Here is a 23,111-nt window from a genome sequence, read left to right as displayed (position 1 = left end):
GCGGGGCCTAGAAGGCGGGGTCCCGCGTCCGAGACCCTGGGGGACGGGCGCGGGGAAGGTGGAGCCGAGGCAGGCGGGGCCTGGATCGTGCTTTTCCTTCGGGTCGATTGCTCCTGAAGTGTCCTCCCGTCTGCGTTCGGGCGACAGCGAGTACGAAATAACTGTCATTTTGAAAAGTTTACGTAAAGTGGAAATAAACAGACCTCATGAGCACAGTCACAGGATGTCGTGATTACAATGATAAAAACGACTAGTCAAACGGACAAAGAACAAACAGGTGGATGAAAAATGAAAACAGCTGTGATACTGTGGAAAAACAAGAACTTTTTAAATGAAGCTATTAAAACTTTCCTTTAATCTTGTTAAAATACTGCCTCTGTCATCTCTGAATAGAAAGCGATGGTGCAAAAGGTGGTATTGGAGAAGCTCTCCTTAAGTCCTTGCTTTATGTATGAAGTTGAGTGCATGGATCCTATGATACAGAACCCTACAGGCGGGAGGGACTCATAGGGACATCTCAATACGTTTTGTACGGTGATTTAGTTTGTTTATCAGAAAACCAAATACTGCGTGTTCTCACTCATAAGTAGAAGCTAAATGATGAGAACTCATGGTCACATAGAGAGGAACAAGAGACACCAGGGCCCACTTGAGGGTTGAGGGTGTGAGGAGGAAAAGGAGCAGAAAAAAACTAGGTATCAAGTACTATGCTTATTACCTGGGTAACTAAATAATCCGTACACCAAGCCCCTGCAACAGGCAGTTTACCTACATGACAAACCTACACATGTACCCCTAAACCTAAAATAAAAGCTTTTTAAAAAAGATTTAGTCTGTTTATTTTCCAAGACAAAGATCTCACTTTTATGATGCTGGGGCTCACAACAAGTTAAATAATCTCCAGCTTTTTGGGGAGTCATTTTCAGGTAATGACTTTTCATTCAGCACTAGAAAGGTCATATTTGAGAAAGTTCCTCACAAATTAAAAACGCAATTTTAGAATGCTTCTGAAAACGACACATAAGCTTAAATAATTGTTTTCTCATAAACAGAAATCTATTTCTTATCTGCAGGTCATTTCCCCAAGGAAATATGTATAAACGTTTATAAAATACAAATCTGTTAAATTGGGGGGAAGAAGAAATATACACTATCTTGTTTTAAAACACATATTAAAAGTACACAGTAAAACATTATATATGAACACTAGAGTTAATTTTCCAATAGAAAAAAAAGTCATATACATTGGGTCAAATTGCAACAAGCAATCCACAGGGTAATTAAAGAAATGTCACCTGAAAATCGTATATCCTAACCATAGTCAAGGAGTGATCAAATAGGAGTTTATCTGTGCAACTGCTAATGCCAACTAGCTATTAACAAGTGATCTCATAAAATTATTGTATTTTGAGTTAAAATAAACCTTGACAAACCCAACAGCTTTCATAAAAATGTTCTAAGAAGGTTCCATAAGTGACTCTTAGGCTGTTCCAAAATGTAAGAAGGCATTCAAACATATTTGAGTGTAGCTTATAGTACCTTAAGAAAGAATAAGGAAAGTTACTTTCTCTAAAATTACTATCAGTTGGATACTAGCCAACTGACATTTAAGAATGTTAGTATATTCTGGTCTCTTCCACCATTCACCTCTTAACCACATTTCTATGTCAGTGCAAGAGTAAAGTGGGTTAAAAGATTTTTCTCTGAAGGGCAAGTTTGGGGGATTTTTGTTGTTGGATGTGTGTGGTTGGTAAGCTGATGCAAGTTGGATAGACAGTTGCTATCTCTCTTGCTCCATAAACTTGTTCCTTGATGAAAACATTAAAGAACTAACCTAGTTTGACTCCCTTCATCTAACGAAGATTTTCATCTTTATATTCTGTAAACACCAATGCATCACTCACGGGAGAGAAAGAGGCCAAAGTTGCTATGCATAAATGATTCTTTTACTTAAATAACACCTACTTATTACTATAAGTACTAGGAGTTAATACCCCATCTCAAGCTAGAGACTGAAAGAAATCACTTCTGGCATCTCTGATGAAAAGCTACAAGTGGCTGGGCGTGGTGGCTCGCGCCTGTAATCCCAGCACTTTGGGAGGCCGAGGCCGGTGGATAACGAGGTCAGGAGTTTGAGACTAGCCTGGCCAACATGGTGAAACCCCGTCTCTACTAAAAATACAAAACAATTAGCTGGGTGTGGTGGCGTGCGCCTGTAATCCCAGCAACTCGGGAGACTGAGGCAGGAGAATCACTTGAACCCGGGAGGTGGAGGTTGCAGTGAGTCAAGATTGCGTGCCACTGCACTCCAGCCTGGGCAACAGAGTAAGACTCTGTCTCAAGAAAAAAAAAACTACAAGTAAGTGGGCCCTAGACTCGGGTACAGTAAATACTGATGATAATTGAACTGCTTTTATTTTAACATACAAGGAAAAACATAGAACTCAGTTGTAGACCATTTCACCATTATATTACATATGTAAATAGTCACAAATTTGATATTTTTCCTAAGTCGTTTGGCCAAATAACAGATTTGGTCGTAATATTGCATAGATGTTCTTCTATAGCTGTACTAAGAGGGGGAAAAAGCATAAAATATACATAAAAGTAACTCAAAATTTGTTATATTTGGCTTTAAAGTCAAGCCAGAGTGAAAATTCATAACAACATATGTTAAGTGAAAAAGAACATTACCAAATAGTATATGGAAGAAAAATCCCAATTTGGTTGAGGAAGCGTTTTTTATAATATATAGCTTTTCAACATATATTGACGTATTTAATAATGCATTTATTTATATACTTACATATTTATATAATATATACATCTTCAATATTTTATACCAATGTCACACTTACCCAGTTTGCCTAGATACTAAGTTCAGCATGTTTCTTGCACTAATATAGAACTTTTGATAGTGATTCTTAAGTCAGATAAAATTTCAATGTATAAGGAAATGCCAGAAATTGGATTTCTTCGCTGCTCTGCTTAAAAAGGAGTTCTCAAGCAAAAATGAATAGGAGCATCATCCTTAATCCATATATCACCAGTGAGCAAATTTCAGAATTTCCAGACTCAGATTGATGTAAGCAAATGAAAGTTCTGGCCCTCAACCAAATAAAACATATATTCTTTCATGAGTCCCATGAATTCTATCCAGTGGACACTGTCAAATGGCAACCTGGCCGTCAAAAGCCATTGCCATGCTTCCTTCTGTCAACCTACACACTGTCAGAAGGGAGGCGGGCATGGCAGGCAGGAGCCAACACAACTCATGCCTCTCAAGTTTGTGGGTAACCACCACGCTCACCCAAATCCCTCCAATGCCTGCAGCATAGACACACGTTTACTGTCTCTTCCCTTGGGTGATTTTAAGATTTGCAGGAAATGAAAAGTCAATTCATGTTAATACTTATTTATTCAACAAATATATAGTGAGTGTGTACACTGTGCTAGGTGCTGAGAATACAGAGTAAATAAGACACAGGAGGAATTCAGGGGGCATCCCCAGCCACCATCCTCTTCTCTGAGGACAAACACCCTCCTCCACATTTTGGCTCCCATCCACCAGTTTTTAAAAAAATGTTATGTGACTTTTTCTTGGTGAACAAAATAGATTCAGTTCCTTTTCTAGGAGAGCTTAGAGAAGATTGGAGGAGACATTCAATAAGTAACTAAACAAACGTGTAGTTACAAATGGACTGCAGAAAATAATCAAGGTGCAGTAGGTGGGAATGTAGAGTGATGATACCAGAGAAGGCAGGAATGAGGAGGTCACTCATGTCGAGCCCTAAGAATAAGCAGGCAGCAATGGGAAGGGCTGTGGAAAGAGTAGTACAAGCTTAGCAAACAAGGTCACAAATAACTTAGCACATAGCAGCTTTCAATAAATCTTTCTAAATAAAGAAAACAGGCAAACTATTATTAAATTTTCATAACTGGTGGAAGAACTTAAAATTGTAATGCTTTCTCTAGCGATGCAAGATCTAATGTATTCTCTTAAAAATAATATGTGTATGTTGAATAGTGCTGCACTTTCTCAACCACACTCTAAATATAGCTTAACTCAGTTAATTAAAAAAATGGCAAAATGGAACAAGCATTAAAATTCAGGAATGAAGTGAGGAATTCAATCCCTTTGCTGATTTGCTGATGAACATGAGTCAAAAACTGAACTTAACCTTTAAAGGCAATGGAAGGAAAATCGCATACACACCATGGTTACAATTATGTAAAAAGTATATGTGTGTGTTTGTATGAGTGTGTATATATGAGTGCTTATATACAAAAGAATGGAAGGCAGCAAGGAAAATCAAAGCAGTTGAATTATTATGGCAGTAGGATTCTCGGTAATTTTTATTTAAATTTTGAATTCCATGTTATATTATTATTTTGGGAAGTAAGTGGAAGTTTTTCAACGAAGCAATTTTAAGAAAACTTTAAAAGTACTTCATAAGGCCTCGCAATTTAATCTTTGCCTTAGGCTATAATGGTTAGTGCAAGGCAAAAGTCCAGTTATCTTGGCAACTATTTCCTTCAGACATAAGCCCACACAGACATGTCCAAAACCATATGTGCTGCTCCTAAGACTCAGGATAGTGATGCTGAAGTGCTCCTCTTCCAGCCACGCTGTGATCTTCTATCTAAATACCCAGTGCTCATTTGCAGCTTTCTTTACTTTTTGGTTTAAGAGCTGAGACCGCCATCACCCTCACATAACCAGCTTCTTATCCTCTCACCTCCCCTACCCTCACTCCATCCACAGGAGTATAAATAATCCAAGCTGGTGCTGGATCCTAGTCACAGCTACATCTAGGCTCTGGCTAAACGAAATCCCTGATTAAATTTGATAAATCCCTCACTCTATCTACCTAAAAGTGGAAAGGGTGAACCCTCACTGGTGGAAGACATTATGTGGACCATTTCTGTTTCATTTATATACTATGTCCCGCATGCAATAAAGTGTTAGATATGCAAAGAGGGAGGAAAAAGTGACTAATAAGAGAAAATAATAGAATTTCATTTGTAATGACTAATTTGGATGTATCTCAGGAATGCAAGGGTAGTTTAACATGAACAGTTCAAAGGGAAAACAACATGCAGTCAACTCAATAGGTGAAGAAAAAATTCATTCAATTAAATTCAACACCCATTTGTGATAAGTAATCTCTTAGCAAACCAGGAATAGAAGGGACTTCCCTAACCTCATAAGGAATATCTACTAAAAACCTATACCAAACATCATTCTTAATGGTTAAAATCCATTATGTATGCCCTTTAAAATAGAAAAAAAAAAAAAGATAAGAATGTCTGCTCCAACCACTCTCTTCAACATTGCATGGGAGGTCCTAGCACACAGCAATAAAAGCAAAAAAGTGTGAGGACTGCAAAGGGAGAAACAAAACTTATTAAACACAGACAATATGATTAGAAAATCTAAATCACACTATAGAAAATCTATCATTGAAAGGGTTTAACAAGGTGGCTAGATAAAAAGTGGTTAACAAAAATAAGTACCCTTTATATAACCAACAAAACACAGGAAACATCGATTGTTTTTTTGTTTTTGTTTCTGTTTTTGTTTTTTTGTTAACTTTTGCCCACATTTTTTTTTAATTATTATTATACTTTAAGTTTTAGGGTACATGTGCACAATGTGCAGGTTAGTTACATATGTATACATGTGCCATGCTGGTGTGCTGCACCCACTAACTCGTCATCTAGCATTAGGTATATCTCCCAATGCTATCCCTCCCCCCTCCCCCAACCCCACAACAGTCCCCAGAGTTTGATGTTCCCCTTCCTGTGTCCATGTGATCTCACTGTTCAATTCCCACCTATGAGTGAGAACATGCGGTGTTTCGTTTTTTGTTCTTGCGATAGTTTACTGAGAATGATGATTTCCAATTTCATCCATGTCCCTACAAAGGACATGAACTCATCATTTTTTATGGCTGCATAGTATTCCATGGTGTATATGTGCCACATTTTCTTAATCCAGTCTATCATTGTTGGACATTTGGGTTGGTTCCAAGTCTTTGCTATTGTGAGTAGTGCCGCAATAAACATCCGTGTGCATGTGTCTTTAAAGCAGCATGATTTATAGTCCTTTGGGTATATACCCAGTAATGGGATGGCTGGGTCAAATGGTATTTCTAGTTCTAGATCCCTGAGGAATCGCCACACTGACTTCCACAATGGTTGAACTAGTTTACAGTCCCACCAACAGTGTAAAAGTGTTCCTATTTCTCCACATCCTCTCCAGCACTTGTTGTTTCCTGACTTTTTAATGATCGCCATTCTAACCCACTCATCTGACAAAGGGCTAATATCCAGAATCTACAATGAACTCAAACACATTTTTTTTTTTTTATAGACAGAGTCTCGCTCTGTCGTCCAGGCTGGAGTGCAGCGGTGCAGTCTCGGCTCACTGCAAGCTCCACCTCCCAGGTTCATGCTATTCTCCTGCCTCAGCCTCCCGAGTAGCTGGGACTACAGGCGCCCACTACCACGCCCTGCTAATGTTTTGTATTTTTAGTAGAGACGGGGTTTCACCGTGTTAGCCAGGATGGTCATGATCTCCTGACCTCGTGATCCACCTGCCTTGGCCTCCCAAAGTGCTGGGATTACAAGCGTGAGCCACCGTACCCAGCCAAAACATCGATTTAAAACTATATTAACTTCAATAACAAAATTATAAAATACTTAGGAATAAATCTAACACAAAAAGAAGACCTTCATGGAGAAAATTAGGTGTGGTACCTGAATGGACTAGAATTGTGCTGTTCAATATGGTAGCCAAGACGCATGTGTGGCTATTTAAATTTCAATGTAAACCAATTAAAATGAGATAGCATTCGGAATTCAATTCCTAAGTCATATTAGCCTCATTTGCACTGCTCTATTTAGGCACATGTGGCTAGTGGCTACCCAACTGATGGAGTAGATATAGAGCGTGTGCATCAGCACAGAAAATTCTATCAGACAGCACTGGACTAGAATATGTCCATCCATCACATATACTTTCAATTAGAATGCAATCATTTATACTACACTGCTTATGTCATACCTCTGTATTAGTCTGTTCTTACACTGCTAATAAAGACATACCTGAGTCTTGGTAATTTATAAAGAAAAAGAGATTTAATGAACTCACAGTTCCACATGGCTGGGGAGGCCTCACAATCATGGCAGAAAGCAAAGGAGGAGCGAAGGCACGTCTTACGTGGGGGCAGGCAAGAGAGAGTGTGCAGGGGAACTGCCCTTTATACAACCATCAGACCTCCTATGACTTACTCATGTCATAGGAAAAACCCGCCCCCACGATTCAATTACCCCCCACGACATGTGGGGATTATGGGAGCTACAATTCAAGATGAGATTTCCATTGGGACACAGCCAAACCATATCAACACCCATAATGGAAATGCAGAATAGAGTTGTAAAGTTTGCTTATCTTCTTTTTCTTTTCTTTTCTTTTCTTTTTTCTTTCTTCCTTTTTTTTTTTTTTTAGATGGAGTCTGACTCTGTTGCCCAGGCCAGAGTGCTGTGGCAAGATCTCGGCTCACTGCAACCTCCGCCTCCAGGGTTCAAGCGATTCTCCCACTTCAGCCTCCCGAGTAGCTGGGATTACAGGCGTGCACCACCACGTCTGGTTAATTTTTGTATTTTTAGTAGAGACAGAGTTTCACCATGTTGGCCAGGCTGGTCTTGAACTCCTGACATCAGGTGATCTACACACCTCGGCCTCCCAAAGTGCTGGGATTATAAGAGTGAGCCACTGCGCCCAGTCAAGTTTGCTTATCTTCTAAGTTTGTGGGGGATATTTGTCTTTTGTAGGGGATGCGGTTTGGTTAGCATCTGAAAGTCCTTCCGACACTTAAGAAACCAACTATCTTGTGAGTCTTTTCATTATAAAAGTCCCAATGGAGAGACACTTGCTCTTCCAGTACCCTGACAACAAAAATACAGGCACGAGACCCAAGACTAGCCAATCAGATACTCTCTTTGAAGAGCTGAGTCTTGGGCAAGCAACAAAGAGATGCTGGATTAGTTCAGGGTTCATTCTGGCACAGGTAGTGGTTGCCTCTAGTATCTAGTGACCACCATTGGTGCTAGTGTCCAGAATGCCAGTGGCAGTTTCCAGTACCTAACAGTGACAGCATCTTAATCAGGTCATTCACGTTCCGGCCATGGCTGCAGCTTCAGCCTCATGGATTCCCTTTGGTGCCTGCCCACACTCCAAACTTCAGCCTTGCCTCTAAGGGCTACTTAATATCTCCCCGAATAAATTCCTTTTCTAAGTTAGAAGGAGTAGATGTCTTATAGATTATCTAGTCTAAGCTTACTGGGATTCATAATATAAATGCAGGTAAATGGAATTCTATCTCTCTTAAAACTTATTTATCTGTCAGCTTAGGCTAAGTTACGCTGTGGTAAAAAATGACCTCCACAAACCTCAGTGGCTTATAAAAACAAAGATTTATTTCTCACCTTAATGTCCATTATGGGTCAGCTGTGGTTCCCGTCCATGTCATCTTCCTTCTGGACCTGATGAACCTGAGCTAATGGATCAGCCTCTGTCTGATATATTGCAGGTATCACTGGTTGAGAGAAAAGAGACCAAAAATAAAACCCCTGCTGGCTCTTGAAGCTTCCACACAGAAGTGATGTTCATCATCTCCCCTCATATGATGTTCACCAAAGCAAGTCACACATCGTGATGTATAATCTTCCTAAAGAGAGGGACATTGCAAATCACATGGAAAAGCTTGATCTGAGTGATGTGGTATCCTACAATGGTCCCACCGGGAGGGTCATCAAATATTTGAACAAGAATACAATCTAATGCAGCCTGTTATGACTCAGGGCTTTTTTTTTTTTTTTAATTATACTTTAAGTTCTAGGGTACATGTGCACAACATGCAGGTTTGTTACATATGTATACATGTGCCATGTTGGTGTGCTGCACCCATTAACTCTTCACTTACATTAGGTATATCTCCTAATGCTATCACTCCCCGCTCTCCCCACCCCACGACAGGCCCTGGCGTATGATGTTCCCCAACCTCTGTCCAGGTGTTCTCATTGTTCAATTCCCACCTATGAGTGAGAACATGCAGTGTTTCGTTTTCTGTCCTTGTGATAGTTGGCTCAGAATGACGGTTTCCAACTTCATCCATGTCCCTACAAAGGACATGAACTCATCCTTTTTCATGGCTGCATAGTATTCCATGGTGTATATGTGCCACATTTTCTTAATCTAGTCTATCATTGTTGGACGTTTGGGTTGGTTCCAAGTCTTTGCTATTGTGAATAGTGCTGCAATAAATATACATGTGTATGTGTCTTTATAGCAGCATGATTTATAATCCTTTGGGTATATACCCAGTAATGGGATGGCTGGGTCAAATGGTATTTCTAGTTCTAGATCCTTGAGGAATTGCCACATTGTATTCCACAATGGTTGAACTAGTTTACAGTCCCACCAACAGTGTAAAAGTGTTCCTATTTCTCCACATCCTCTCCAGTACCTGTTGTTTCCTGACTTTTTAATGACTGCCATTCTAACTGGTGTGAAATGGTATCTCATTGTGCTTTTGATTTGCATTTCTCTGATGGCCAGTGATGATGAGCATTTTTTCATGTGTCTGTTGGCTGCATAAATGTCTTCTTTTGAGAAGTGTCTGCTCATATCCTTTGCCCACTTTTTGATGGGACTGTTTGATTTTTTCTTGTAAATTTGTTTAAGTTCTTTGTAGATTCTGGATGTTGGCCCTTTGTCAGATGGGTAGATTGGAAAAATGTTCTCCCATTCTGTAGGTTGCCTGTTCACTCTGATGGTAGTTTCTTTTGCTGTGCAGAAGCTCTTTAGTTTAATTAGATCCCATTTGTCAATTTTGGCTTTTGTTGCCATTGCTTTTGGTGTTTTAGACATGAAGTCCTTGCCCATGCCTATGTCCTGAATGGTATTGCCTAGGTTTTCTTCTAGGGTTTTTATGGTTTTAGGTCTAACATTTAAGCCTTTAATCCATCTTGAATTAATTTTGTATAAGGTGTAAGGAAGTGATCCAGTTTCAGGTTTCTACATATGGCTAGCCAGTTTTCCCAGCACCATTTATTAAATAGGGAATCCTTTCCCCATTTCTTGTTTTTGTCAGGTTTGTCAAAGACTGGATGGTTGTAGATGTGTGGTATTATTTCTGAGGGCTCTGTTCTGTTCCATTGGTCTATAACTCTGTTTTGGTACCAGTACCATGCTGTTTTGGTCACTGTAGCCTTGTAATATAGTTTGAAGTCAGGTAGCGTGATGCCTCCAGCTTTGTTCTTTTGGCTTAGGATTGCCTTGGCAATGCAGGCTCTTTTTTGTTTCCATATGAACTTTAAAGTAGTTTTTTTCCAATTCTGTGAAGAAAGTCATTGGTAGCTTGATGGGGATGGCATTGAATCTATAAATTACCTTGGGCAGTATGGCCATTTTCACAATATTGATTCTTCCTATCCATGAGTGTGGAATGTTCTTCCATTTGTTTGTGTCCTCTTTTATTTTGTTGAGCAGTGGTTTGTAGTTCTCCTTGAAGAGGTCCTTCACATCCCTTGTAAGCTGGATTCCTAGGCATTTTATTCTCTTTGAAGCAATTGTGAATGGGAGTTCACTCATGATTTGGCTCTCTGTTTGTCTGTTATTGGTGTATAGGAATGCTTGTGATTTTTGCACATTGATTTTGTATCCTGAGACTTTGCTGAAGTTGCTTATCAGCTTAAGGAGATTTTGGGCTGAGACGATGGGGTTTTCCAAATATAAAATCATGTCATCTGCAAACAGGGACAATTTGACTTCCTCTTTTCCTAATTGAATACCCTTTTTTTCTTTCTCCTGCCTGATTGCCTGACTCAGGGCTTTGTTATTAATCTGGTAAATTTTAAATTCCATAACATGAATGAAATGAATTTATCTTGAAAAATCTATTTTTCTGGAGATTGGGTTTGAAACATTAGTAATAGTAATATTTGATCCCATTTATTAAGGTTAGATGCAGGGCTTCTAAAGTGTGACATCACTGTACAAAACCAAAGCAAAGATGAGGGCATATTGAAATTCTACTGTAATTTTAAGTAAAAATCTATTTTTCAGAATTGCATTAAGCATCTGCCAAACCTAGAGTTAAACCTTGGGGCTTTGAGGGGATGTAAATCTCACTACTAAGACCTGCATAGGAAACTTGATGGGCAATTAAAGAAAAAAAAATAAAACATGTTCACAAATAATATAAAGCAGTGATAAGATAGAGCAGAGATGGAATAAAGGAAGTTCATAGGATGGGCTAAGTATGGAATTCTGTAGCTTAGAGATATAATGGAATTGTGTGAGGAACAGATTACTTTTCAATAAGTCATGCAATGCAAACAATTGTATACCACCCCCACACACACGTGCACACACACACACATACATATGTATATTTTTTGAGATGGGGTCTCACTCTGTCTCTCAGGCTAGAGTGCAGTGGCACAATCTCAGCTCAACAAGCAATTCTCTGGCCTCAGCCTCCCAAGTAGTTGGGACTACAGGCATGAGCCACCAGCTAATTTTTGTATTTTTAGTAGAGACGGGGTTTCACCATGTTGCTCAGGCTGGTCTTGAATTCCTGAGCTCAAAGCAATCCACCTGCCTTGGCCTCCCAAAGTGCTGGGATTACAGGCATGAGCCACCATGCCCGGCCTACATATTTTATACCACAGGATATGTGTGTTTGGGAGGAGACATACAGGGGAGAAAAAAACTGATCCAACTTCTAAGCATTCCTAAATTTTGTCCTTACTAAACACAATGGCTCTAGTGATGAAATTTCATTAAATTCTTTTTTGCCAAATAAGTTACAAAACTAGGGTAAAATATCCTTGCTTCCTTTTTTTTAAAGAAAAAAAATCTTGTGGCCTTCATCTGTAGATAACAGTGAGTATCTGAATTTCAAAATGTCAAGTTTTGCATGTGGTTAATCAAAAATAATTTTTGACACAAAAGTTGGAAGGAGTATAATTGTGACAGGTAGAAATGTCAAATTATTTATGCAAATTCAGCTAAAGATGTACTTTAAGTAAAGGTCAGTATAGTTTATTTGGTTAGTAAAATATGGTTTACTTCTTGAGTTAAGAAAAAAGAAATGATGTGAAAGAAGCCAGACACAAAAACCTACATATTGTATGGTCCCATTTGCATGAAATGTCCAGGATAAGCAGATCCATAGGGACAGAAAGTAGGTGGTGGTTGGGGGCTGGGGGCTGGGAAGAGAGTGGAATAGAGAGTGGCTATTAACTGATACTGGATTCCTTCTTGGGGTAATGAAAACATTCTGGAATTAGATAATGATGATAATCGCACAACTTTGTGAATATACTAAAAGCCACTGAATTATAACAAAAATAAATGCGTATAAACTTTAAAAAACTCGTAAGTTACAAATAGTGTTTATGTATATAATTTGGGGAAAATTATTTTCAAAGAGTCACTTCTAGAATTACTAACATATAGCCAAGTACAGTCTGTAATGCATGCTAACAGACAACTAAGTCAACAACCACAAAATCACCAAACAATTTTAATAACCTTTTCAACTATATTCCTTAAGTACTTGCAGGGTCTTCTGGCAAGTAAAACAGTGAACAAATAGAATTTTTTTAATCTCCTTTTCTTTCTAACAATGCTATTGAACATTAAAACAGAAAATAACACACAAGAAAGGGAAGGATTATAAGACAATTGAACAATTAGCTTTATAATAGAGTTTGAGCATATATGGCCTAAGACTTTATAGTATATGTGATGTTTACTCAAAGATACTACATACATGGAGAAGAAAAGCTCCAAAATGTTCTGGGGAAAAAAAATGCTCTCTCTTTTCCAATTGCCCATTCTTTCCACTCTCAAATTGTTTTGCCTGTCATAAACTACAATCACTCCCTCTGAGCTTGTTTTCAATCTTTTTTTAAAATTTTTTATTTATTTTTTATTTTTTTGAGATGGAGTCTCGCTCTGTCACCCAGGCTGGAGTGCAGTGGCGCGGTCTCCGCTCACTGCAAGCTCCACCTCCCGGGTTCACGCCATTCTCCTGCCTCAGCCTCCCGAGTAGCTGGGACTACAGGTGCCTGCCACCACGCCTGGCTAATTTTTTGTATTTTTAGTAGAGACAGGGTTTCACCGTGTTAGTGAGGATGGTCTCAATCTCCTGACCTCATGATCTGCCCGCCTCGGCCTCCCAAAGTGCTGGGATTACAGGTGTGAGCCACCGTGACCGGCCTAATCTTTTACCTAAATGTACGTATGTGTTGATCTGTCATATTCCTGGCTCTTCCAAATTTCTTAGGTGCACTCATTCAACAAATATTCCTTGAGGGCACTCTGTGTGCCAGAACTATTCTAGGGGCTGGAGATAAGCTGTGAACCAAAAAGACAAAAATCTCTGACCCCGTGAGCAAGAGCAAGGCATTGTATTTCTTTCTCTTTCTTTCTTTTCTTTTTCTTTCTTTTCTTTCTTTTCTTTTCTTTCTTTCTTTCCTTTCTTTCTTTCCTTTCTTTCTTTCTTTCTGTCTCTTTCTTTCTTTCTCTTTCTTTCTCTTTCTTTCTTTTTTCTTTCTCTCTCTCTCTCTCTCTCTCTCCCTCCCTCCCTCCCTCTCTCTCTCTCTCTCTCTCTCTCTCTCTCTCTCTCTCCTTTCTTTTCTTTCTTTCTTTTGACATGGTCTTGCTCTGTCACCCAGACTGTAGTGCAGTGGCATGGTCTTGGCTCACCGCAACCTCCACCTCCCGGGTTCAAGCCATTCTCCGGGGCCTCGGGCTCCCAAGTAGCTGGGATTACAGGCACATGCCACCATGCCTGGCTAATTTTTGTATTTTTAGTACAGACTGGGTTTCACCATGTTGGCCAGTCTGGTCTCAAACTCCTGACCTCAAGTGATCCACCCACCTCGGCCTCCAGTGCTGGGATTACAGGTGTGAGCCACCACGCCCAGCCAGGGCATTGTATTTCAATGGTGAATAAGCTCTATTAAGGCATGGGCAAGGACTTCATGTCTAAAACACTAAAAGCAATGGCAACAAAAGACAAAATTGACAAATGGGATCTAATTAAACTAAAGAGCTTCTGTACAGCAAAAGAAACTACCATCAGAGTGAACAGGCAACCTACAAAATTGGAGAAAATTTTTGCAACCTACTCATCTGACAAAGGACTAATATCCAGAATCTACAAAGAACTCAAACAAATTTACAAGAAAAAAACAAATAACCCCATCAACAAGTGGGCAATGGACATGAACAGACACTTCTCAAAAGAAGACATTTATGCAGCCAAAAAACACATGAAAAAATGCTCATCATCACTGGCCATCGGAGAAATGCAAATCAAAACCACAATGAGATACTATCTCACACCAGTTAGAATGGCAATCATTAAAAAGTCAGGAAACAACAGGTGCTGGAGAGGATGTGGAGAAATAGGAACACTTTTACACTGTTGGTGGGACTGTAAACTAGTTCAACCATTGTGGAAGTCAGTGTGGCGATTCCTCAGGGATCTAGAACTAGAAATACCATTTGACCCAGCCATCCCATTACTGGGTATATACCCAAAGGACTATAAATCATGCTGCTATAAAGACACATGCACACGGATGTTTACTGCGGCACTATTCACAATAGCAAAGACTTGGAACCAACCCAAATGTCCAACAATGATAGACTGGATTAAGAAAATGTGGCACATATACGCCATGGAATACTATGCAGCCATAAAAAATGATGAGTTCATGTCCTTTGTAGGGACACGGATGAAATTGGAAATCATCATTCTCAGTAAACTATCGCAAGAACAAAAAACCAAACACCGCATATTCTCACTCATAGGTGGGAATTGAACAATGAGATCACATGGACACAGGAAGGGGAACATCACACTCTGGGGACTGTTGTGGGGTGGGGGGAGGGGGGAGGGATAGCACTGGGAGATATACCTGATGCTAGATGACGAGTTAGTGGGTGCAGCGCACCAGCGTGGCACATGTATACATATGTAACTAACCTGCACAATGTGCACATGTACCCTAAAACTTAAAGTATAATAATAAAAGAAAAAAAAAAATCAGAGGCCAGGCGTGGTGGTGGCTCACTCCTGTAATCCCAGCGCTTTGGGAGGCCAAGGCAGGTGAATCACGAGGTCAGGATATGGAGACCAGCCTGGCCAATATGGTGAAACCTCGTCTCTACTAAAAATACAAAAAATTAGCTGGGCGTAGTTGCAGGTGCCTGTAATCCCAGCTACTCGGGAGGCTGAGGCAGGAGAATTGCTTGAACCCGGAAGGCAGAGGTTGCAGTGAGCCGAGATCATACCACTGCACTCCAACCCAGCAGACAGAGTGAGACTCCATCTCAAAAAAAAAAAAAAAAAGAAAGAAAGAAAAAAATCAGAAAGGGTGCTAGGGAATGTAGGAAGAGGCCAGGGAAAGCCTCACAGCCCCAGGTGACATTTGAGCAAGGGCTTGAGAGAGGTAAGTTAAGTCATTAGGAATCTGGGAGACTGGGTTCAGTTGTTCACGCCTGTAATCCCAACACTTTGGGAGGCCAAGGTGGGAGGATCGCTTGAACCCAGGAGTTCAAGACTAGCATGGGCAATATCATTGGGACCTCATCTCTACAAAAACAATTTAAAAATTAGCCGAGCATGATGGCATGTGCCTGTAGTCCCAGCTACTTGGGAGGCTGAGGTGGGAGGATCTCTTGAGCTTGGAAGGCAGAGGTTGCAGTGAGCTGAGATCATGCCACTGCACTAAAGCCTGGGGGACAGAGCTAGACCCTGTTTAAAAAAAAAAAAAAAAAGAATCTGGGGTATGAACATTCCAGGCAGAAGCAATAGCCAGTGCAAAGGCCCTGTGGCAGAAATGTGCCTGGTATGACCAAAGAGCAGCAAGGAGGCCAGTGTGACTGAATGCAGTCTCCAGCAAGGGGGTAAGTATGAATAGCAGGCAGGGAGCTCAGAAAGGTAACAAGGAGGGGCCAGATTAGTGAAGCTTTAAAGACCACTATAAGAACTTTGTCTTTCTCTTGGAGACAAGAGCCAACAGAGAGTTTTGAGCAGAGAGGTAACCTGATCTGATTTGCATATTCCCCAGGATCACTCTGGCTGTTGTGTTAGAGATGTACTTGGGAGACAAGAGTGGAAGTCAGGCAACCACTTAGCAGGTGGTATCTGTATGACAACTGGTCATCCAGGTGACAGTCAGCCAGGTGAGGATGATGCTGACTTAGAACAAGACAATGGTAGAGAACGTAATATGTGGTCATATTCTGGATATTTTTAAACAGTGTTATTGAGGTATAATTTACCTATGATAAAATTCACTTGTTTTAAGTACACAATTCAATGATTTTTAAACAGATTTACAGAGTTATTCAGCCATTACCACAATCCAATTACAGAACATTTCCATTACTCCAATAAGGTCCCTTGTGCCCATCTGTAGTCACTCCTCTTTTCTCCCACCAGCCCCAGGTAACTGTGAATCCACTTTCCATCTCTGTAGATTTGTGTATTCCAGACACTTCACATAAGTGGAGTCATTCAATATGTGGTCTTTTGTGATTGGCTTCTTACATTTAGCAAATGCTTTCAAAGTTCATCTGTGCTACAGCATGTATCATTACTTCACTCCTTTTTATTATGGAATAGTATTTCTTTGAATATCTATACCATATCTTTTTGATCCATTCACCAGTTAATGGACATTTGGGTTGTTTCCACTTTTTGGCTACTATGAATAGTGCTGCTATGGATGCTCACAGATGAGTCTTCGTGTAAATGTATGCGTTCATTTCTCTTGTGTACACGCCAAGGTGTAGAATTGCTGGGATGTATGGTAAATTCATGCTTAATTTCTTTTATTTTTATTTTTAACTGAGTCCTATGTTTACTATGATGCTTAACTTCTTAAGAAACTGCCAGGCTGGGCACGGTGGCTCACGCCTGTAATCCCAGCAGTTTGGGAGGCTGAGGCAGGCGGATCACGAGGTCAGGAGATCGAGACCATCCTGGCTAACGTGGTGAAACCCCGTCTCTACTAAAAATACAAAAAAAATTAGCGGGCGTGGTGTGGGCGCCTGTAGTCCCAGCTACTCGAGAGGCTGAGGCAGGAGAATGGCGTGAACCCGGGAGGTAGAGCTTGCAGTGAGCCGAGATCGCGCCACTGCACTCCAGCCTGGGCGACAGAGCGAGACTCCGTCTCAAAGAAAAGAAACTGCCAAACTGTTTCCCAAAGTGGCTGCACCATTTTATATTCCTGCCAGTAATGTACAAAAATTCTAATTTCTCCACATCCTCACCAACACTTGTTATTTTCTCTGTGTGTGTGTGTGTGTTTTGTTTTGTTTTTTTCTAATTATGGCCATCCAAGTGGGTGTGAAATGGTTTCTCGTGGTGGGTTTAATTTGCATTTCCCTAAGGACTAACCATGTTGAGCATCTTTTCATGTGCATGTTGGCCACTCCTGTATCTTCTTTGCTGTTCTTTGGTGAAGCATCTATTCAAATCTCCTGCCCATTTTTAAGTTGGGCTTCTGGATATATATTTGAAATAGAGCCAATATGATTTGCCAACTGATTGGAAGTATGATATGAAAGAAAGAGAGGAGTTAATGATGACTCCATGTTTCTTTAGCTCAAGGTACACAAGGATGGAGTTGCCATTCAGTGGAGAAGGAGGCGCTGGAGAGAAGATTGGAAGCTTGATTTTAAACATGTTAAGTTTGAGATGCTCACTAGACATGCAAGTAGAGTTGTCAAGTTGACTGTTAGGTTTCTGGATCTGGAATTCTGAGGGGGAGATGCAAGCCTGAAGATAGACAGCGGGGAAGTCCTTAGCATGGAGATGATGCAGGAAGCCATGGAACTAGAGAAGATCACCAAAGGAGTGAATGTAGATAGAAGGGGTCCAAGGATTACATTCCAGGACATTCCAGTTAAAAAGTCAGGAAAGATGAACCAGCAAATGATACTGAAACAGAGTGACCAGTGACAGGGAAAACCAATGAGAGTGTAACTTACTGCAAGCCACATGAAAATGTTCTCAAGAAGGAAGCAAGCATGTCAAATGCTGTAGATAGGATTCAAGGCTGAGAATTGTCCCCTGAATTTAGTGACGTAGAGGGTGGAGGTCACTGGTGACCGAGGCAATCGGAGAGATCCATGTTAGTTTCCATGCTAGGAACTCAGGCATTTCATCCAAAGGTATAAGCAGGAAGGCAGACTTCATAGGACCAGCTGCTGTGGACAGTTAATATGCAGTTGATTGCTGAGGACTTGGTGAAAAATGTAGATTCGGATTCAGTAGGTCTGGGATGCGGCCCTTGTTTTGGTATTTGCTCCCAGGTGATGCTGATGCCATTGATCCCAGGGCCTCAATATGAAGGGCGAGAGTGCAGGGCTGATTTCATCTGTGGTTATTACAATTCTTTTCTGAGTATAGCTCTCACTGGGAACGAAAATGTCAACTGTTTGGGGTTGATTCTAGAGGATTTTTTATTTTCCAGGGGTTTAATATCATTGATAGTTCAGCTCAGATCTGTGGCTTGAGAAATGTGGAAGAAACACAAGGACCGATGATTTGGGATCCCCGTTGAGCCCTGTGAGCTGTGTGAAAGCAGGTTTTATGCAGAACCGCAAATGCTAGAGCCCAGGAAACTGCCCTGACAACTTTGAAGGCTTTGGGAGACTCACTCTTTATCTGTCAGTGATGTGGCTGGGGCCTCCAGAAAGCCCCCTTTGAGAAAGACTGTCATTACGAGCATGTATAAATTGGGACTAAGGTTCAGAATGACTCACCGAGATAAATATCCAATAGAGACCCTCTCTCCAATTTCTTCCTTCCATTCATCTGATTTTTTTGGGTAACAGCTTTATTGATATTATTTATACTATACAATTCACTCATTTAAAGTGTACAATTCAGTGATGTTTAGCATGTGCATCCATCACCACCATCAATTTTAGAACATTTTTAGCACCGCCAAAAAGAACCCCCCATGTCCTTTTTGTTTTGAGACAGAGTCTCCCTCTGTCACCCAGGCTGGAGTGCAGTGGCACGATCTCAGCTCACTGCAACATCCGCCTCCCGGGTTCAAGCAATTCTTGTGCCTCAGCCTCCCAGATAGCTGGGACTACAGGTGCGCACCACCACGCCCAGCTAATTTTTGTATTTTTAGTAGAGACAGGGTTTCACCATGTTGATCAGGCTGGTCTCAAACTCCTGACCTCAGATGATCCACCCGCCTCAGCCTCCCAAAGTGCTGGGATTACAGACCTGAGCCACCGCATTCAGCCTCATTTTTAAATGTTCATAAAAATCCACTAAGTCATTTGGAAACTTTCTGCTGAGCAATTTGTGAGATTCACAAAGCTGGGGGACAAAAGCCCATCTGCTGAAAGAAAACAAAACTGAAGGAATAGAAATCCTCGGTCTGAAAAGATAAGACAAAACAAGATGGCCTGGTGGACTCATAAACACCAACACACAGTCCATGTAAAATCTTCAAGTCCTTTTCTGCTAGACACGGGTGAACTTTGACTTTTAGCTCTTCCCAGCTGACATGCACATGAAGTCACACGCCATGGGGAAGAGCTACGTGGGAAACTGTTGGACAAGTGCCTGGCTGTGCTGTGGTTAGAGAAAAAAAAACAAACTGAAACTGGTTTTGCAGCTCTGTCTTCAATCATTCACAGATAGGCGCATTAGGTGGAATCCAGCCAGATGACTCAGGGCCTCACCGGCACCTTGGAAATTTCTGAATTTTTTGTTTCAGTCTACAAAGGGGAATTTCGTGAGTTACGACATCACTCTGAAGCTGTAAAAGTAGCTGCCGGGGAGCTACCTGTATCTGTTTACCTGCATTTCAAAAGTGAATATGGTATATTCCAAAAATAAAAAGTAAAGAAGTTTTTGAATGGGTGAAGTTTTAACTTGCTTATTAATTGGATATGTAACTTTACCATGGTTGTTTTAGATTTTTAAAAAAAATTTGCCACCATTTGAAAAAGATTAATGACTACTTGGAACCTACCCCTATTTGTATCTCATTTACATTTTAAAAGAAAGCAAGAGTATGTCCAACAGATTAATTTTAATTCTATTTTTGACTCTCTGTCCAGGAGGGTACTTACAATAATTTAACAAAGGATTCTAAATAACTATTTTTTCATAATTGATTGTTATTTTCCTAGATCATACAGGCAGAACATGAAGATAGAAAGGCCCTATATTTGGCGGGGTATGGTGGCTCACATCTGTAATGCCAGCACTTTGGGAGGCTGAAGCAGGTGGATCACATGAGGCCAGGAGTTCAAGACCAGCCTGGGCAACATGGTGAAACCCCTGTCTCTACTAAAAAAAATACAAAAAATTAGCCAGGCATGGTGGTGCATGCCTGTAATCCCAGCTACTTGGAAGGCTGAAGCACGAGAATCACTTGAACCTGGAAGGCAGAGGTTGCAGTGAGCCAAGATCGCGCCACTGAACTCCAGCCTGGGTGACAGAGTGAGACTCTGTCTCAAAAAAAGAAAAGAAAAGAAAAGAAAGGCCCCATATTTTATAGGAAATGATACCTGAAACTGCATTTATATATTTATAGTCTTCAAATTCATAAAAATATATAAACATGTAAATATCCCTTAAAAAGCAACATGTTCTTATACTTTCAAATTTCAGTATTTTAAAAATTACTTACTTTTCAGAAAACTGGATAAACCACATGGATGCCACGAGAAGGTGTCAGGAGAGCCAGCAATCCTAGCCAGGTGGTCCCTCCCAATCTCTCCATCATTGGGAGGAGTGCACAGTACTGGGGTAAGGTGGGATCCATACACCACATGCTCCTGTCACTGAAAGAACAAACCACAATTATAAAATAGCAGGACCTCACCTGGAATTAACAGGAAGCCTGCTGTTATTTCTAGAAGCAATCTGACATGCAAAACAAACAAATAAAACCTACCCACTTTGTTATGAGTTAGTCCTGGCTTTGTCTCTGTGTACCCTTGGGCAAGTAACTTAATCTCTCTCAGCCTTAGTTTCCTCACCTCTAAAATGCTGTGCAGCAGGGTAGTTGTGAAGATTAAAGGAGATGCTATACATAAAGTGCCAAGAATCTAGCAAATATGGTGCTGGAACAGACTTTCCCATTTCCTCTGCCTGGCCATCTTCCTCTCAAGATTTGCCCTAAGGGTCACGGCCTCTATGAAGCTTTCCCTGACCCTCCCACACTGGGTTAGTTGATCCTCTGGGGTCCTCTGCACCCCTTTCCAGTGGGTGTCTCTCTCAGAGCTCTTAAAAGGTAAAATGATTGCTGGCTGCATAGCATGGCGCTTCCCCTGCGTTTCGTGGGGCTCGAGGCCTGGGATGGTGTCTTAATCATCTCTTTGCTCCCGGCACCTGGAAAAGTGAAAGCAATGTGCAATCATGAACACAGAGCATTTCTGATGATGCATGCTAACATTTGTGGAAATCTATTATTATTATTTTTTTTTAGATGGGGTCTGTCTCTGTCACCCAGGCTGGAGTGCAGTGGTGCAATCATGGCTCACTGCAGCCTCAATCTCCTAGGCTCAGGTGATCCTTCCACCTCAGTCTCCTGGGTAGCTGACACTACAGGCACACACCACCACGCCTGGCTAATTTCTATATTTTTTATAGAGACGGGGTTCAGACTGATCTCCAACTCCTGGGCTCAAGTGGTCCTCCCACCTTGGCCTCTCAAAGTGTTGGGATTACAGATGTGAGCTACCACGTCTGGCCAGGAATCCCAGTTTTAAATAATAATGCAAATGGGACTATATGAGGTTGTCATCTGGTCTCCCTTCTGATTGTGGGGCTCTTCTGAAAGCCTAGGTACTTACAGTATCTGAGAGATACAAAAATAACTACTTTAGTAAAATATTTTGCATTTACTGGGAAGTTATAAATAACAAAGCAATCTGACCCAGAAGATGAAGGCCCAGCCCTTGCCAAAGCAGTGGAGCACTGCCAGCTGCAGGCTTCCTGACTGGTATTTAGAATGGTAGTGGCGAATGAAAGGAGCCTCTCATCACAGGAAGTGCTCAGGGAAGAAACAGAGCTCCAATTGTATCCAACTTTTTATCTCAGAAAAGTAACACAGACAAAAGGAGAGTGATGTGGGAAAATCCATCAAGAGTCAAGAGAGCGCTCCTACATTCAGGTATAACAACTGGTGTTTATGCCCTATGCAGGGACTCCCAGTAACCATGGCAACCAGGGTATAGGATATACTTGTCCATTGCTGAATTTCTGCATTGTCTATTATTGTTTATTATGGGCCATGGGTAGGGAATTTGGGATTTAGTGTATTTTATGAAATATCCATTTGCAAAGTTGTCAAGGACTTTGCTGACTATAAGGATTTGGGGAGCCCAGACTCTGTGTACTCTTGCTTGAAGCCAGTTATTTGACATTTGGATCACTGCCAAGGGTCACCTGTTGTCCCTGCATGCATCCTTGCTTCCTTCCCTTCTAATTCAATATAACAGCCAGAGTGATCCTTCCTAAAGGGTGTTAAATCTCATCACCACAAACTCCCCAGCTTCAGTGGCTTCCCATCATGTTTTAAGAAACCCCCCCAAATCCTTACCATGGCCAACCGACAAGAGCCCTCACGATGGCCTCTTTGACTGCATCTCTCATCCTTGTTCCCCTTGCTCACTGTGACTTAGCTGCCATGGACTCTTGCTGGAACTTGAGTGTATCAGGCACTCTCCTGTCTCAGGGTCTTCCATTTGCTGTTTCTGTAAAAGTGATTTTAAATTAAAGAGTCTTGGCCAGGCACGGTAACTCATGCCTATAATACCAGCACTTTGGGAGGCCGAACACTTTAGGAGGATCGCTTGAGCCCAGGAGTTTGAAACCAGCCTGGCAACATGATGAAACCCTGTCTCTACAAAAAATACAAAAATTAGCTGGGCATGGTGGCACGTGCCTGCAGTCCCAGCTACTCAAGGGAGTGGGGATGCTGAGGTTGGAGGATTGCTTGAGCCTGGGAGGTTGAGGCTGCAGTGAGCTGAG

General features: G+C 41.1%; 1 long non-coding RNA gene across 1 annotated transcript; it reads right to left on the bottom strand.

The window, feature by feature from the left end:
- Positions 1-8,493: 8,493 nt before the first annotated feature.
- LOC129529939 (uncharacterized) lies at positions 8,494-22,833 on the bottom strand. The gene is made up of 3 exons (XR_008675458.2): positions 22,681-22,833; positions 20,764-21,467; positions 8,494-8,603 (listed from the first exon to the last, which is right to left on the bottom strand). It is a non-coding gene; the product is annotated as an uncharacterized lncRNA (long non-coding RNA).
- Between the last annotated feature and the right edge of the window lie 278 nt (positions 22,834-23,111).

The sequence above is a fragment of the Gorilla gorilla genome, chromosome X, assembly GCF_029281585.2.
Source record: "Gorilla gorilla gorilla isolate KB3781 chromosome X, NHGRI_mGorGor1-v2.1_pri, whole genome shotgun sequence".
NCBI lineage: Eukaryota > Metazoa > Chordata > Mammalia > Primates > Hominidae > Gorilla > Gorilla gorilla.
The sequence above is the reverse complement of the archived record's forward strand: the minus strand, read 5'-3'. Positions and strand labels throughout refer to the sequence as shown.